General features: G+C 39.2%; 2 protein-coding genes across 6 annotated transcripts in view; both read right to left on the reverse strand.

Annotated features, from left to right (window-relative positions):
- Positions 1 to 16,875, reverse strand: part of LOC127528083 (uncharacterized) — a 532,584-nt gene that overhangs the window by 366,256 nt on the left and 149,453 nt on the right. The window lies entirely within an intron of this gene.
- The window catches only part of LOC114659714 (proton myo-inositol cotransporter), a 503,513-nt gene that overhangs the window by 319,182 nt on the left and 167,456 nt on the right, over positions 1 to 16,875 (reverse strand). The gene's annotated exons all lie outside the window — the stretch shown is intronic.

The following is a 16,875-nucleotide window of genomic DNA, read 5'->3' on the forward strand; positions in this document are numbered from 1 at the left end:
ACAAAGTACATGATGACTTGGCAAAGAACAGCGACAAGTAATAATGTACTCAAAATAAAAGTACCAAAGAAATTAAGTTTCAACAACTAGGAAAGGGCACTCCCTTGCTGATTGATATTAGCTTATTTGTTTAAATATAATTTGTTAATTTGTAAACACAAGGAATGGATGCAGAGATAAAATCTAAATAGAAAAACATTTTGTAAGTTCAGCAGTGTAAATAAAACCTTATTAGATGGCATGGTAATTAACATATCGGATATCATTAAAGGGTGGCACAGTGGCGCAGTGGTAGTGCTGCTGCCTCGCAGTAAGGAGACCTGGGTTCACTTCCCGGGTCCTCCCTGCGTGGAGTTTGCATGTTCTCCCCATCTCTGCATGGGTTTCTTCCACGTGCTCCAGTTTCCTCCCACAGTCGAAAGATATGCAGATTAGGTGCATTGCTGATCCTAAATTATCCTTAGTGTGTGCTTGGTGTGTGGGTAGCACCCTGCGGTGGGTTGGCACCCTGCCCGGGATTTGTTCCTATCTTGCACCCTGTGTTGGTTGGGATTGGCTCCAGCAGACCCCATGACCCTGTGTTAGGATATAGCGAGTTGGATAATGGATGGATGGATATCATTAAAAGATACAAAATTTCCAGTATGTTGCTAGTGTGAAATTGCCTCATACAATGCATATGTAGGACATGTCATTCTACTTTGAGATAACATATTAATTACACACAACCTTCTAAACCTCTTAACCTTTTCAGGATTAAATGGAGCTGGTGCCGACGAGACAGAATTAGGTTCAAAGGAAGCATGGATGAGACATAATTTAATCACTGGGCACACTTAAATACACCTCCACATCGGCCAATTAAGAGACCTGGTTGGACAAGACACAAGTCCATTACAGGAAACGTGCACAACTCCCACTGCTGGCTAATGTAGGGCTGTTATTTATTCAAACAAACATGACTTTGAGATATGGTAGGAAAATCAGACTACCCAGAAAAAAAACCAAGTACATATTGGCAGAATAGGTAAATGTCACACAGACAGCAAACATGCTGAAAATCAAATTCATACTCTAGAATTGTTATTTGTTTTCAAAAAATAATTGTTATCTATATGCAACCTTGCTATAAATAACCATCCATCTATCTGTGTTTCTGGAATCTAATTTAGCATCACAAGCCCCAAGATTTGCCAATTAAAGCAACATGAAAGTCTTTGAAACTCAGGAGTAAAATGGGAGAATTTGGAGACATAGAAGAGCATGCAACACCATAAATAATAAATACACATTGAAGAAAATTAGTCAACAAGCCTTACGGGTTGTTACTGCAATGACTAATTCGATCAGTGTCTGATTTCAAAGTTGGTTAAATGTGTCTTCTGAAATCTTTTGTGTGCTTTTGTAATTATTTCTTTGTGTTTCCTTGGTCTTACTGGCAGTTCCTTATTTTAGTGTGAATTAAGCACACTCAATAATCAAAGACACTGTAGTTTACACATTAACTGATTATGCAGACTTTTCAATTGTAAACTAATATCAAGATAGTGTTAAAGGATAGGCAACATATATGTGTGTGTGTACTAGTATATACTAGCTGGATTACCCGGCTTGTCTGGGCTATTCATAGTTGAAATATGAAACAAAATACTGTATTCATTTTGATTTGATTAGAATATGATATTATGATATGATTATTTTTATAGTATTTGATGTATATATTATTTTATATATATTTTTATATTTTGTATTTATATATTTCATTATATATATATATATATATATATATATATATATATATATATATATATATATATATATATATATATATATACATATATATATATATATATAAATATATATATATAGTAGCAGTTGAGGTATGTGTCCACCTCTTGAACCCTCAGGTACCACTCCAAACACCAGGTAATAGTACAATTCTTCTTTATTGTACAATAATCACGTGCACAAAGCACCCTCCACTCCACACTACTCATATACTCAATATTCACTATAATAATCGCAATTCTCTCTCCTCCTACTCCCAGACACTTAGCCACCCTACCTCCCAGCTCAGCTCAGTGTCTGGGCTTTCCCAGAGTCCTTTTATAGACCCTGACCCGGAGGTATTCCTGCCCAACAGTCCACAATTCCTTATTCCTTCCGGGTCAGGGTAAACAGTCCTTATCTTCACCCCGGAAGCACGTCGTTTCTTCTTGTCCCGGGATTATGACGCACTTCCAGGTTATAGGGCATATATGAGACCCCGGGCCTCCCAACAGCGACTCCTAGTGGACCCCAAGGTATCCAGCAGGGCTGTGCATAAAAAGTACATAGTTCATGAGGCCCTACTGGAATTCGGGGCTCGACCATGCTGTCGGGAGATCTCCTCCTGGCGGCCTGGGGGTGAGGGCCGGAATAGGAAGCCGGCCATCCATCACAATATATATATATATATATATATATATATATATATATATATATATATATATATATATATATATATATATATATATATATATTGCCTGTGAGTTAAATTTGATAAAGGTCAGCAGATCATCAAAAAACAGTTTAACCCTTTACATATTACGGCTAGAACACTTCCTTATAAACCATGTTTCTAATCATTTTTTTCTTGTGCCAAAATGACCAGACTGCTGGATGAGCTGACTCTCAAACATGCAACATAAAATTGACCGTGTGAGAAACTGTCTTCCTTTAAGTCCACTGTGGCAAAACTTAATTTCTAATCTTGAGACTTATTGATGGTCAAGGCAAAACAGACTTTAAGGGGGAACTGCAATCTCTTGAATTCAAAGGGGAAATCAGAGGGTATTAAGGGTATGCACGGTATGAGCACTGACTCCCCTCACACACACCCGGTCAATATTGTCGCCTCAATAATATTGCTTTTTAATGCTGATACCTGCAGCCTGGTTCAAATACAGAGTTTGGGCGGGTGTAGGTTTCGCAGGAACACCACTGAAGCACCCACTTTCAAAATAAGCCTATGGGTTGGGAAGCCCAGTGCTTTAAGCATATTAAGAAATTCAACAGGATAGTTTGTAGCATCATCCATATTTAGCACCGAATCTACTGATTTGTATTCCATTAAAGCCCCTTCAAAAGAATTTAATAAGATGTAGCTGATGACGCTTGCTTGATCATTTTAAGGGCCAAAATAGCACACTCGCATATCCATTCCATAGGTTTATTATGGATGTAGGCAATATCAGGATATATTTTGGAAATTAAGTCTTCCACAGTGGTCACGATAAAACAGAGTTCAGAAGGGATGATAAGTTTACCATCTGATTCTGGACAATCGCCATGCCCCATTTTGAGCAACAGGTCTGAAAACTGACCAGCAAAAACATCACCCCTTAGATGGACTCTCATATTTTTGGTCAGTTTGAGTATGGTCACCAATGGCCACAGATAAGATCTCTAAAAACATGCTTTAACTTCATCTGGTAGTGTTCCTCTGGGCACTACTGGTAATGTTTGACAAAAATCCCCTGCTAACAACACTGTAACTCCACCCATCACCTTACTATTAACCCTGATATCTTGAAGGCTTCTATTCAGAGCTTCAATACCCCTTTATATACCATAAAGTATCTATCTATCTATCTATGTATGTTGCTTTCATCCCAAACAATAAGCTTGCGTATCATTTCCCCATTACTATTCAACATTTCGTCAGCTATTCTGTTATAGTGAAATAAATCATATTTGTGGGACAAAATAGGAGCTGTAATAAGATATTTTTTAAAAGTGTATGTAATCTGAGAAAAAAGAGGTTGAAATGCAAAAAATATTATATTTATGAGGATATCGAACAGAATAAACGAATAGAGATATCTATTTGTGATATCTATTGTGATATCTATATATGATAGGAATATCTATTTGATAAGTGTTTAAAAAGGAAAAAATTGCACTAAAAAGTATAGTTTTACAAATTAGAACTGAAAGTAATATCAAATGCACAGGCATGTTGCCTAGACAGACAAATGTCACATTTATAATGAAGCGGCCGGCGCTGCGCTGCTACTTATATACTCAGCGGCAGAGGTGCACACGCAGTATGAACGCTATGACTATTATTCTGTTATAATTCTTAGTAGTAGCTAATAATTACACAATTGGTGTGCATGTTAAAAAGACGAAAATTAAAATGTTTTTAGTGTAGAAACAGTATTTAAGTATTAAAATGTGTTTATTTCTATGTATTGAAGAGTCTGTATACTAATTCTTGTGTATCTCAGTCAAGTAGTTTACAGGTATTAGTTTAAAAATGTTTAGCCCTCCTTTTCACCCCCTCAGGGGTTACATTTTGAAAAACACTGAAGCACGTGTTTATTTCTTTTGTAGAGCATATTTATCAAGTTTGAAGACCAAAGTCCTATTTTAATTTTTTTTCCATACAAGCTTGCACACCCTGTATCACCCCTGCAGGTGTTGAATTTCGAAAAATCCAAAAATACGTGTTTATGTTTTTTTTACTGAAGTGTCTGTATACCAATTTTGTGTTTCTCAATTAAGAAGTTTGTGATATACAGGTGTCACTTTAAAAAAGTTTAACCCCCCCTTTCACCCCCCAGGGGTTGAATTTCAAAAAAATCCCTTCTTCATAGCTGCCAACAAAGGTGTCTACTGTCCAAATTTCACGTTTGTAGCTCCGGCAGTTTTGGCTGTGCATTGATCTATTATTCAGTCAGTCTCTGTACAGTTTTATACATATATATATATATATATCTATATCTATATCTATATCTATATCTATATATATATATATATATATATATATATATATATATATATACACACATATACAGTACTGTGCAAAAGTTTTAGGCAGGTGTGAAAAAATGCTGTAAACAAAGAATGCTTTCAGAAATATAAATAATGATTGCATTTTGTAAATTGATAACAATAAACAAAGTGAGCGAACAAAAGAAAAATCTAAATCAAATCAATATTTGCTATTACTACCTTTTGCCTTCAAACCAGCATCAATTCTTATAGGTACACTTGAACGAAGTCAGGGATTTTGTAGGATTATAGTCAGGTGTATGATCAACCAATTATACCAAACTGGTGCTAATGATCATCAATGTCACACATAGGTTGAAACACAGTCATTAACTGAAACAGAAACAGCTGTGTAGGAGCCTTAAAACTGGGTGAGGAACAGCCAAACTCTGCTACCAAGGTGAGGTTGTGGAAGACAGTTTCATGTCATTGCAAGATTGAGCACAGCAACAAGACACAAGGTAGTTATACTACATCAGCAAGGTCTCTCACCAGACAAAGATTTCAAAGCAGACTGGGGTTTCAAGATGTGCTGTTCAAGCTCTTTTGAAGAAGCACAAAGAAACGGGCAACGTTGAGGATCGTAGACGCAGTGGTCGGCCAAGGAAACTTAGTGCAGCAGATGAAAGACACATCAAGCTTATTACCCTTCGAAATCGGAAGATGTCCAGCAGTGCCATCAGCTCAGAACTGGCAGAAACCAGTGGGACCCAGGTACACCAATCTACTGTCCTGAGAAGTCTGGCCAGAAGTGGTCTTCATGGAAGAGTTGCAGCCAAAAAGCCATACCTCCGATGTGGAAACAAGGCCAAGCGACTCAAGTATGCATGAAAACATAGGAACTGGGGTGCAGAAAAATGGCAGCAGGTGCTCTGGACTGATGAGTCAAAATTTGAAATATTTGGCTGCAACAGAAGCCAGTTGGTTCATCGAAGGGCTGGTGAGTGGTACAATAAGGAGTGTCTGCAGGCAACAGTGAAGCATGGTGGAGGTTCCTTGAACGTTTGGGGCTGTATTTCTGCAAATGGAGTTGGAGATTTGGTCAGGATTAATGGTGTTCTCAATGCTGAGAAATACAGGCAGATACTTATCCATCATGCAATACCATCAGGGAGGAGTATGATTGGCCCCAAATTTATTCTGCAGCAGGACAACGACCCCAAACATACAGCCAAAGTCATTAAGAACTATCTTCAGCGTAAAGAAGAACAAGAAGTCCTGGAAGTGATTGTATGGCCCCCACAGAGCCCTGATGTCAACATCATTGAGTGTGTCTGGGATTACATGAAGAGACAGAAGGATGTGAGGAAGCCTACATCCACAGAAGATCTGTGGTTAGTTCTCCAAGATGTTTGGAACAACCTACCAGCCGAGTTCCTTCAAAAACTGTGTGCAAGTGTACATAGAAGAATTGATGCTGTTTTGAAGGCAAAGGGTGGTCACACCAAATATTGATTTGATTTAGATTTCTCTTTTGTTCATTCACTGCATTTTGTTGATTGATGAAAATAAATGATTAACACTTCCATTTTCGAAAGCATTCTTTTACTTACAGCATTTTTTCACACCTTCCTAAAACTTTGCACAGTACTGTATGTATATATATATATATACAGTAATCCATCCTCCATCGCGGGGTTTGCGTTCCAGAGCCACCCGCGAAATAAGAAAATCCGCAAAGTAGAAACCATATGTTTATATGGTTATTTTTATATTGTCATGCTTGGGTCACAGATTTGCGCAGAAACACAGGAGGTTGTAGAGAGACAGGAACGTTATTCAAACACTGCAAACAAACATTTGTCTCTTTTTCAAAAGTTTAAACCGTGCTCCATGACAAGACAGAGATGACAGTTCTGTCTCACAATTAAAAGAATGCAAACATATCTTCCTCTTCAAAGGAGTGCATGTCAGGAGCACAGAATGTCACATAGATAGAGAAAACAATCTCTAGCAAACAAATCAATAGGGCTGTTTGGCTTTTAAGTATGCGAAGCACCGTGGCACAAAGCTGTTGAAGGTGGCAGCTCACACCCCTTCCGTCAGGAGCAGGGAGAGAGAGAGAGAGAGAGATAGAGAGAGACAGAATTTGTTTTTCAGTCAAAAATCAAAACGTGCCCTTCAAGCTTTTAAGTATGCGAAGCACCGTGCAGCATGTCGTTTCAGGAAGCAGCTGCACAAAAGATAGCAACGTGAAGATAATCTTTCAGCATTTTTAGACGAGCGTCCGTATTGGCTAGGTGTGCGAACAACCCCCCTGCTCAATCCCCATACGTCAGGATCAGAGAAAGTCAGCGCAAGAGAGAGAGAAGAGTAAGCAATCTAGCTTCTCAGCCATCTGCCAATAGTGTCCCTTGTATGAAATCAACTGGGCAAACCAACTGAGGAAGCATGTACCAGAAATTAAAAGACCCATTGTCCGCAGAAATCCGCGAACCAGCAAAAAATCTGCGATATATATTTAAATATGCTTACATATAAAATCCGCGATGGAGTGAAGCCGCAAAAGGCGAAGCGCGATATAGTGAGGGATCACTGTATGTATATATATATATATATATATATATATATATATAGTGGTGTGAAAAACTATTTGCCCCCTTCCTGATTTCTTATTCTTTTGCATGTTTGTCACACAAAATGTTTCTGATCATCAAACACATTTAACCATTAGTCAAATATAACACAAGTAAACACAAAATGCAGTTTTTAAATGATGGTTTTTATTATTTAGGGAGAAAAAAAATCCAAACCTACATGGCCCTGTGTGAAAAAGTAATTGCCCCCTTGTTAAAAAATAACCTAACTGTGGTGTATCACACCTGAGTTCAATTTCTGTAGCCAACCCCAGGCCTGATTACTGCCACACCTGTTTCAATCAAGAAATCACTTAAATAGGAGCTGCCTGACACAGAGAAGTAGACCAAAAGCACCTCAAAAGCTAGACATCATGCCAAGATCCAAACAAATTCAGGAACAAATGAGAACAGAAGTAATTGAGATCTGTCAGTCTGGTAAAGGTTATAAAGCCATTTCTAAAGCTTTGGGACTCCAGCGAACCACAGTGAGAGCCATTATCCACAAATGGCAAAAACATGGAACAGTGGTGAACCTTCCCAGGAGTGGCCGGCCGACCAAAATTACCCCAAGAGCGCAGAGACGACTCATCCGAGAGGTCACAAAAGACCCCAGGACAACGTCTAAAGAACTGCAGGCCTCACTTGCCTCAATTAAGGTCAGTGTTCACGACTCCACCATAAGAAAGAGACTGGGTAAAAACGGCCTGCATGGCAGATGTCCAAGACGCAAACCACTGTTAAGCAAAAAGAACATTAGGGCTCGTCTCAATTTTGCTAAGAAACATCGCAATGATTGCCAAGACTTTTGGGAAAATACCTTGTGGACTGATGAGACAAAAGTTGAACTTTTTGGAAGGCAAATGTCCCGTTACATCTGGCGTAAAAGGAACACAGCATTTCTGAAAAAGAACATCATACCAACAGTAAAATATGGTGGTGGTAGTGTGATGGTCTGGGGTTGTTTTGCTGCTTCAGGACCTGGAAGGCTTGCTGTGATAGATGGAACCATGAATTCTACTGTCTACCAAAAAATCCTGAAGGAGAATGTCCGGCCATGATAGATGGAACCATGAATTCTACTGTCTACCAAAAAATCCTGAAGGAGAATGTCCGGCCATCTGTTCGTCAACTCAAGCTGAAGCGATCTTGGGTGCTGCAACAGGACAATGACCCAAAACACACCAGCAAATCCACCTCTGAATGGCTGAAGAAAAACAAAATGAAGACTTTGGAGTGGCCTAGTCAAAGTCCTGACCTGAATCCAATTGAGATGCTATGGCATGACCTTAAAAAGGCGGTTCATGCTAGAAAACCCTCAAATAAAGCTGAATTACAACAATTTTGCAAAGATGAGTGGGCCAAAATTCCTCCAGAGCGCTGTAAAAGACTCATTGCAAGTTATCGCAAATGCTTGATTGCAGTTATTGCTGCTAAGGGTGGCCCAACCAGTTATTAGGTTCAGGGGGCAATTACTTTTTCACACAGGGCCATGTAGGTTTGGATTTTTTTTTCTCCCTAAATAATAAAAACCACCATTTACAAACTGCATTTTGTGTTTACTTGTGTTATATTTGACTAATGGTTAAATGTGTTTGATGATCAGAAACATTTTGTATGACAAACATGCAAAAGAATAAGAAATCAGGAAGGGGGCAAATAGTTTTTCACACCACTGTATATATATATATATACATCTATCAAACCTGCTATATCCTAACACAGGGTCACGGGGGTCTGCTGGAGCCAATCCCAGCCAACACAGGGCACAAGGCAGGAACAAATCCCCGGGCAGAGCACCAGCCCACCTCAGAACATCATATTAAATTTCGATAAATTCTGAAAAGAATGATACCAAACATATATATGTACGTTTTAAAATGAGCCCGATTTAAAGTGTGCAAAAAACGTGACATAAAATTGGTGCACAAAACCATTGCACTTTTAGACCAAGAAAGTAACATTGCAGGAGTTCACGCTAATAGCCCTACGAACCAATTGCTGTAAACACTTTTTTAATGAGTTTTAAGCACAGGGAAAAAAAGGAACATCTGAACAAATCCGAACTTTATTAAAACCAACCATAAACAACCAAGAAAGTAACATTGCAGGAGTTCGCGCTAATAGCCTTACGAACCGATCGCTGTAAACACGTTTTTTTAAATGAGTTTTAAAAATCCGTAATTTATACAAAAACTAACTAGAAACAACCAAGAAAACTAACCGTGCATGAGTCGAGTTCTGGCATGAAGGAAGTTAGGAGGAACTGGGTGGAGAGGAGGTTACAGTTTTGAGGGAGAGTCCAGCTCCACAATGGAGGGATGTTCTCCTTCAGGTGTTTTCTCTCTTGTGATTTCTTGAGTTTCTGATTGTTTTTAGCGGTTTAGCTGGTGGATCAGACTTCGCGAAATAGTGGTCTAACGTGACTTGCCTTTTCCTACGCATTAAAATTTTGCGGAAATGCAAGACGACATTGTCGTTCATCATGTTTATCACTTTGTCAGGGTGGTTCTTCTCGAAAAAATCCTGGCACTCGTTCCATTTTTCCATGATGGCTTTTAGCGCATCACTTTTTATAACCGCCCTTTCCTCTTCTTCCCCTGAGGAGTGCTCATCGGTGAGCAACCTATGCTGTTCCTGGTGGAGTTCAGCGAGTTCCTCTGTCGTCAGCTCCTCCTTGTGATCCAGGGCCAGCTCCTCGATGTCCTCATTGTCCACTTCAAGACCCATGCTCTTGCCCATGGACACAATCTCATCCACGATAGGAGGCTCAAAGCTTTCTAAATCCTGTTCAGGAACACATTCGGGCCAAAGTTTCTTCCAGGCCGAGTTCAAGGTCCATTGTGTGACGTCTTCCCAGGCTTTATCAATGAGGTTGTGTAATAAAAATGTTTTCTCTGTAACAGGAGAAGGGATGAAATAAAGGAGTAAGAGGGTGTTGGTCGCCTCAGTGCAAAACCAGCTACAAAGATTGGAATGTCTGGGATGATAGCCAAAGATTGTGCAAAAACTTGTTTCTTATAAAGGGTTTCAGAATGTTCTAGGGAAAAGGTTAAATTAATGCAAGATGTTTTTCTGTAAGTTGTTTTTCTGTCTCTGAGGAGGGTTGTTTTAGGCTTAGTAGAGATAAAAACATAAGTGTCCCGTGGGAAGGGGTGTGCAGAAACTGATCACTTCTGTATACACTGCTTACACGTAAGCCGTTTTGGGCAAGGACACTCAATTAGTATATAAGGGAAGGTTCCGCCCTCAGTTTCTTTGGAAGCTCAACCGTGGGGAACGTGCACACCGCCCGGTATTGGACCAGGCTCACGAGTTGATCCTCTGACGAGACTGACATGCGGGCTCCCACAGTCTACTGGTCTAGGATGATGGCTCTGGGTCTTTTGATATTACTGTAAGTCAATAGTATAATTCATATATCTGTATTACTGTGAGTCAATAGTACAATTCCTATATCTGTATGTTTATTACTATTATATTGTATGTAACTGATACTATATTCGAACAAGTAAACAATTGAAGTATTGGACCTTTCCTCTCTGATTCCTGCCTGCTTATTTTCTGTTAAAACGTTGGAACCATTTTCCCAAATAAAACAGGTTGATGCAATGAACGATATTAAAATGGTTCTTCCAGAGCTCTTTCAGGGTCAAAGACGTCTCCTCGGTCACATTGAAACACCTGGTGAATAGTCCTTTGGTGTACAGCTTCTTAAAATTTGAAATAACCTGCTGGTTCATGGGCTGCAGAATAGGAGTCGTGTTGGGGGGGAGGAACACGACCTTAATAAAGTTGTGCTCCTCGACCATATCGTCAACCAAATTTGGAGGGTGTGCCGGTGCATTGTCCATCAGAAGAAGGCATTTTTTAGGCAGATTATTCTCTTCGAGAAAACGCTTCACGGTGGGAGCAAAAGCCTCATGTAGCCATTCCAAAAACAAGGTCCTTGTGACCCACCTCTTCGGCATTTGCCCTCCACATCATGGGAAGTCTGGCTTTGTTTACATTGTGCTGCTTGAAAGCACGAGGGTTCTCAAATTAGTAAACGAATAGCAGCTTGATTTTTACGTCGCCACTAGCGTTAGCACACAGCAAAACAGTTAACCTGTCATTCATTGGTTTATGGCCGGGCATAGCCTTCTCTTCCTGGGTAATGTAGGTCCTCTTCAGCATCCTCTTCCAGAACAATCTGGTCTCATCGCAGTTGAAGACTTGTTGCGGGATGTAGCCTTCGTCCTCCACTAATTCTGTGAAATTTTTCATGAATTCTTTCGCAGCTTCAGCATTGGAACTAGCAGCCTCTCCATGCCTTACCACACTATGAATGCCACTTCTCTTGTGAAACTTTTCAAACCATCCTCTACTGGCTTTAAATTCCTCACTTTCACTACTCGTAGAAGGATAGTTTTGTAGCAAATCGCCATGAATCTTCCTGGCTTTTTCGCATAACATCGCCTCACTTACGCTGTCCCCCTGCAAGTTGCTTCTCATTCAGCCACACTAGCAACAGTTTTTCCACCTCTTCCAGCACTTGAGACCTCTGCCTGGTTAACACTGTAACTCCTTTTGCAACATCAGCTGCTTTAATGGCCTCTTTCTGCTTTAGAATAGTCAAAATCTATGATTTTGACTTCTTGTACTCGGTGGCAAGATCAGTAACACGAATGCCACGCTCATACTTTTCAATAATTTCTTTCATTAATTTGATTTCAATTTTCTTCGAACCTTTCTTCTCACCACTATTCACTTGCTTAGAAGCCATGGTTAACTGCAAAATTAATGCAAAAGCACATGAAATACTGTAGAGCACAAAGAGTTCACAGCGAAAGCACGCACACAAGTGCAAGTACTCACATCTGACCGAGAACAATGCAACACATGAGAAAATCATCGGCGTGTACAAAACGGAAGGGAAACTGGCTTGTTCGTCAACCGAGTGTGTGGTCGTGAACAGATGCAAAAGTTTGGCAAACTTTTTTTTGGTCGTAACCCAATTTGTACATGTTCAGAGATGTTCGTGAACCGAGGTTCCACTGTATATATATAAATAAATATAGAGTAGATACTACTCAAAAAATTTAAGGAACACATTTTTAAAACACATCAGATCTCAATGGGAAAAAAATCATGCTGGATATCTATACTGATATGGACTGGGTAATGTGTTAGGAACCTAACAGAGGGCTAAATTCAATGACACCTCGAAAATCAATGTGTAAAAATGATGGGGCAGGCTACTCCATTTTGCTGAAATTTCATTGCAGCAACTCAAAATCATACTCAGTAGTTTGTATGGCCCTCACGTGCTTGTATGCATGCCTGACAACATCGGAGCATACTCCTAATGAGATGTCAGATAGTGTCCTGGGGGATCTCCTCCCAGATATGGACTAGGGCGTCACTGAGGTGCAACCTGGCAGCGTTGGATGGAACGAAACATAAATGTCCCAGAGGTGTTGCGTTGGATGGACCGAAACATAATGTCCCAGAGGTGTTCTATTGAATTTAGGTTAGGCGAGCGTGGGGGCCAGTCAATGGTATCAATTCCTTCATCCTCCAGAAACTGCCTGCATGCTCTCGCCACATGAGGTGGGGCATTGTCGTGCACCAGGAGGAACCCAGGACCCACTGCACCAGCATAGGGTCTGACAATGGGTCCAAGGATTTCATTCCAATACCTAATGGCAGTCAAGGTGCCGTTGCCTAGCCTGTAGAGGTCTGTGCATCCCTCCATTGACATGCCTCCCCAGACCATCACTGACCAACCACCAGACCGGTCATGCTGAATGATGTCACAGGCAGCATAACATTGGACTGCCTGTGGAACCTCTGCAGTGTCCAGGTATCGCCTCATGCTCTAAATGCAGAAAAGATGAGGAGGTAAAAATGTCAGTGGCCTCCACCTGTTAAAACATTCCTGTTTTGGGGGTCATCTCATTGTTGCCCCTCTAGTGCACCTGTTGTTAATTTCATTAACACCAAAGCAGCTGAAACTGATTAACAACCCCCTCTGCAACTTAACTAACCAGATCAATATCCCAGAAGTTTCACTGACTTGACGCTATACTCTGATTAAAAAGTGTTCTTTTCATTTTTTTGAGAAGTATATTTTATATATATATATATATATATATATACACACAGTATATATATATAATCTATTAATTAAAAAAATCCTTCAATGTGACAAAACTTTTGGAAGAGAGATTTTTTTCAATTCGTGTGAGACGAGACTTTTGCCTTGAGATTTTTTCAAGTCACGCCCTCCTCTCAAACGTTTTCAAACAAGACCACGGTCTTCTCAACTCTGTGGTCCTGCAACAATTAAAGCTACGACAAGTTCAATTTTGAAGAAACCACAATTCGGTCAGGTGTATATTTATGATCACGGAGAAGTGATGCAACATAGAATCGAAAGAGTTAAACGCTTGGACATATTAGAAATTATACAGCCAATAATGGATACAAATCCATATGTCCAAAAGTATTACACTTTATATAAAATTTATCTGCAAAACACGGACAAAGACTTTTTCTTGGATTGCTATATGAATGGGAAAGATCACGTCACATTCATAATAAACCAACATGTGACGAATTGTCAGCGATAATAGTTTCGTAAGACGGAGATATCAAAGAAAGAGTTGATATTCGTGTTTATTCAAAATCAAAGCACGATTCGGCATTTCTATCTAATAAATCACCTCATTCTGATTCTTTACTCTTTCCTTTGCTTTTCCCTGATGGCAAAATAGGATGGTCGTATAATATGAAACACACAAAATCGGATAAACAAATAACACCCACACAATATTTCGGGTCAAAAGTAGCAATACGTCCCATTGTATTTAACCCACTTCTGCCATGTCAACGTCTATCACAACATTACATTATTAATTCGTATCTATAAGTCGAAGCTAATCGTCTCTTCTTTATTAAATCGAATCAAGCAAAACTTAGAATTGAACATATGCAAGGCCTCATTGATCACATTCAAAATTCAAATATCAATAGTTTCAACAAATTCAAAGTAGGTAAAGCAGTAATATTACCATCATCATATCAAGGTAGTCCAAGAGAATTGCAACAGTTCTATCCTGAACTATCAGTCGGCCAGATTTATTTTTTTACAATGACTTGCAATCCACAGTGGCCAGAAATTCATCGATTCTTGAGAACAATGCCACTGGCTACATCGACTCTGGATATTCAGATTGTTTTATTAAAAATTTGTAGTTTTATTGAAAGAACTCGAAACGGTGTTTGGTCAAATAAGACCATACATTTACATGATCGAATTTCAAAAATGGAGTTTGCCTCGCATGTATTTATTGGTTACTTTGCAAAATAAATTATTAACTGCTGATGATGTAGATTGGTTTGTCTGTGCTGAAATTCCAAACAGAGAAACCTATCCTGATTTATGGTACAAAGTCATTAAACACATGTCTCACAGACCTCATTTAAAAGATTCAGTATGTTGGGACTCAAAAGAAAAAAAGTGTTTAAAGAAAAGTCGGTTTATTTATTAGAGAGAAAGAAACGATATTCACTCACGGGCAGTTATATGTTGTGTTTTCACTAAGTCCAAACATGGAATCGAAATTCAATGCGATATTGAAGAAAAGTTAATTCCAAATATTGTTTTTACTGAAGATTTAAAGTAAAAAAAATTTTTTTGAAAAGTATATGCATGTTAATATCAAAGACAAACAGAACTTAAACGTATAACACAATGAATACATATAATGCAACATGAAACATAATTTTCTTTCAATTTATTACATTTTACTATTTTAGCTATGGTTAATTAATCACTGAAATCTAAAATAGTTAGTTCTAGATAGATAGATAAATAGATTCTATAATGCATATGTAACAGTTCCCATGAAAGTAACCATCTCTTTAAATTGTACATCCGGTTATCCAAACCTGATGTGGGGGTGGGCGAGCGAAGTGATCAGGGGCGGAGACCCCTTGTGTGTATATACAGTCATATGAAAAAGTTTGGGAACCCCTCTTAGCCTGCATAATAATTTACTCTGCTTTCAACAAAAAAGATAATAGTGGTATGTCTTTCATTTCCTAGGAACATCTGAGTACTGGGGTGTTTTCCGAACAAAGATTTTTAGTGAAGCAGTATATAGTTGTATGAAATTAAATCAAATATGAAAAACTGGCTGTGCAAAAATTTGGGTCCCCTTGTAATTTTGCTAATTTGAATACATGTACCTGCTCAATACTGATTACTTGCAACACCAAATTGGTTGGATTAGCTTGTTAAGCCTTGAACATCATAGACAGGTGTGTCCAATCATGAGAAAAGGTATTTAAGGTGGTCAGTTGCAAGTTGTGCTTCCCTTTGACTCTCCTCTGAAGAGTGACAGCATGGGATCCTCAAAGCAAAGATTGTTCAGTATCATGGTTTAGAGGAAGGCTACGAACAGCTATCTCAGAGGTTTAAACTGTCAGTTTCAACTGTAAGGAATGTAATCAGGAAATGGAAGGCCATAGGCACAGTTGCTGTTAAACCCAGGTCTGGCAGGCCAAGAAATATACAGGAGCAGAATATGCGCAGGATTGTGAGAATGGTTACAGACAACCCACAGATCACCTCCAAAGACCTGCAAGAACATCTTGCTGCAGATGGTGTATCTGTATATCGTTCTACAATTCAGTGCAATTTGCACAAAGAAAATCTGTATGGCAGGGTGATGAGAAAGAAGCCCTTTCTGCACTCACACCACAAACAGAGTCGCTTGTTGTATGCAAATGCTCATTTAGACAGCCACATTCATTTTGGAACAAAGTGCTTTGGACTGATGAGACAAATATTGAGTTATTTGGTCATAACAAAAAGCGCTTGCATAGCGGAAGAAGAACACCACATTTCAAGAAAAACACTTGGAACCTCATGTATAATGCTGTGCATAGAATTCACATTATTACATGGTGTACGGACAAAGGCGGAAATATACATGTGCACAAAAAATCCAGATTCATAAATCTGTGCGAACGCCAACTTCCGAATTCTTCCGCTACATAAATCCCGGTCAGCATGAAAAGTAGTTGAGTTATTTGGTCATAACAAAAAGCGCTTTGCATGGCGGAAGAAGAACACCGCGTTCCAAGAAAAACACCTGCTACCTACTGTCAAATTTTCTTCAGGATAATGTTCAACCATCTGTCACAAAGTTGAAGTTAGACAGGGTTGGATATTCCAACAAGACAATGACCCAAAGCACAGTACAAAGGCATTCATGCAGAGGGAGAAGTTCAATGTTCTGGAATGGCCGACACAGTCCCCTGACTTGAATATCATCAAAAAATTATTGGGATGATTTGAAGCAGGCTGTCCATGCTTGGTAGCCATCAAATTTAACTGAACTGGAGAGATTTTGTATGGAAGAATAGCCAAAAATACCTCCATCCAGAATCCAGACACTCATCAAAGGCAATAGGAGGCATCTAGAGGCTG

This window comes from Erpetoichthys calabaricus, chromosome 1 (genome assembly GCF_900747795.2).
Source record: "Erpetoichthys calabaricus chromosome 1, fErpCal1.3, whole genome shotgun sequence".
Classification (NCBI taxonomy): domain Eukaryota; kingdom Metazoa; phylum Chordata; class Cladistia; order Polypteriformes; family Polypteridae; genus Erpetoichthys; species Erpetoichthys calabaricus.